The sequence below is a fragment of the Drosophila melanogaster genome, chromosome Y (assembly GCF_000001215.4).
Source record: "Drosophila melanogaster chromosome Y".
In the NCBI taxonomy this organism is placed as follows: Eukaryota; Metazoa; Arthropoda; class Insecta; order Diptera; family Drosophilidae; genus Drosophila; species Drosophila melanogaster.
The window spans coordinates 939,667-942,020 of NC_024512.1; the positions used below are offsets into that span (position 1 = coordinate 939,667).

At 39.2% G+C, this 2,354-nt stretch overlaps 2 long non-coding RNA genes across 2 annotated transcripts, besides 1 other annotated feature; both read left to right on the forward strand.

Annotated features, from left to right (window-relative positions):
- The first annotated feature begins 269 nt into the window (after nt 1–269).
- Nucleotides 270–769, forward strand: Su(Ste):CR42427. Its single transcript, NR_026621.1, has one exon. It is a non-coding gene; the product is annotated as a Su(Ste):CR42427 (long non-coding RNA).
- Nucleotides 770–2,354: part of a mobile genetic element that runs on past the window's edge.
- Nucleotides 1,503–2,354, forward strand: Su(Ste):CR42428. Its single transcript, NR_026622.2, has one exon. It is a non-coding gene; the product is annotated as a Su(Ste):CR42428 (long non-coding RNA).

Genomic DNA, 2,354 nt, shown 5'->3' on the forward strand with positions numbered 1-2,354 from the left:
TTTGTCCGATATATTGTTTTTGCAATTAAACAGATTCCGCAGTGCGTTGATATGGCCAGCTACCACCTACAAATACACCTCATACACCTCTGCCCTAAATACTTGGTTCAAAGTGTTCGGTCCAAGCTGGTCATATCAAGCACTCATTCGAGTAGCAAAGCATACTTTTCGTTAATAGTATTAATCACCTGGGTATAATAATAATATTAATCAATAAAACATTCAATTCAGTTTTTTATTTAATTTTATGTTAAAAGAGTTTCCAAAAGTGTTTTCCTGACTTTACATCAAATATTTTTTGATAATTTAAGTTCAAATTTAACATTATTCTTTAAATATACAAATTCTGGTTTAATGTATTATAGGAGTGAGTAAAAGGTTAAAACATTATTTTCAATTTAAAATAAAATTATAATTTTGATTCAATCATTCTATACTGGCAAGTTCGTATTTTAGTTTGATTTCCCATGCGGTTTTTGGTTAATTTCCAACATACCAGATTGATTTCGCCCGTAAATTTAAAGGCACTTGATTGCCTTTTTTGAAGAACGTTGCTTCAAAACGGAAAATCGAAGGAAAACCTGACCGGACCTAAAGGACAGGCTTGGGGGGAAAACTGGCAGTGCATTTTTCCAGCCCCAGAGATTTTCCCCGGCACGTCGGGGAACTTATTATGAAATAAAAGAACTAATACTTATTATGCCAGCCGAACATAAAACGAATTTTCGAGTCTAGAGTTCCCATCTGCAAGGGCATGACAGAGTCCTGGCAAAGACACTAGAATAACAAGATGCGTAACGACCATACATTGGTTTGGCACTATGCAGCCACTTTTTTAGTGACGGCCGAAATTGCTCTCTTTCCGCTCGCTCACACTGAGAACATTACGTTGAGAAATTAATATTTCATAAAAATAATACGAAGTAGAAAATAAAAATGTATAAAATAAATAAAAATATGATAACTGTTTATTGCAAATGTCATATCAAAGACATTAGAATTACTCTAGTGTCTTTGCTTTGGTCATATCTTGAGGCACGAAGTTCGGACACAAGCACAATCATTGCCTAATTAATTTTTCACACGCCGCAAGATGAATACTCTATTGACAAATATTCTTATATAGTCATTTTTTAAATTTTTTTTGTGATAATGTGATATAATATAATATAATATGATAATCTATTTTCAAATAATAATAACGTTAAGGAAATGCAAAACAAGAATTTTCACATGGTGCCAATTGATCAAAAATAATATATATTTAAAGTCAAAGAACTTCTAAGGTGAATGGCTTATTTTGTCAAATTTACAACGCATGAGCATACGTGTGCACACATACAGTTGTCTGCTATCACTGTGTGCGTAGAAAAGAGCTGTTCGCTGTAGCGCTCTCCGCTCTCTCGCTCTCTAACAAAAATTCGAGAGAGCCTGGAGCCACCTCTAGAGCCACGGCGAAAAAATCGTATGGCGTTATGCATCTTGTTATTTTAGTGTCTTTGGTGCTGTCAACCCTTTTAGCACGTGTCAAAAACTCAAAGAAAAAAACGATGACTTTGAAGTCTACAAGTCATATTTCTGTGAACAAGTGAACTGGCAACATGTCGAGACCGAAGTAACTAGGTTTTTCCTATAGAAATTATAGCAAGTCACAGTAAAATCTTGAACCCAGAACAACAACAACAACAGCAGCAGCTGGATCAATTGGTTCCTCGGAATCAAGGGCAACGAGTTCCTCTGCCCCGTGCCCACCAACTACTTTCAGGACACGTTCAACCAGATGGGCCTGGAGTACTTCAGCCAGCACTGGACGTGATCCTGAAGCCGGTTTTCGACAGTTCCTCGGGCTTGTTCTACGACGATGCGAAAAAATGGTACGGCATGATTCAGCCCGATAAATCAGGTTGGAGCGTGGCGTCAATGATATGCACCGAAAGTATATGAGAGGAGACTTTGAATCGTGTCCAAATATCTCCTGTAATAGGAAGAACACCCTGCCAGTGGGCCTCAGCGATGTGTGGGGGCAAGTCAACGGTGAAGATCTACTGCCCACGCTGTAAAAACTACTTCAATCCTAAAACTGATACACAGCCATGTTCGGGCCCAGCTGTCCGGACATCTTCTTAACGCAGCTGCCGAACTTGAGACCGCCCCTGGACGACCCACGGTAAGTAATTCTCCGAATATAGTCCTGGTTGTTTTCTAACCAAAGCGCTTAACTTGGAGTCCCTATGCTTTCGGTTGCACCAGAAGGCCTTGATGCCACTTAAATCGCCCAAAATATACTCGCCAAAGAATATCGGATCCCTGGCCAGCTAGTCCTCCTCCTCGCTCCGGCATTCCGAAGTCAAGCG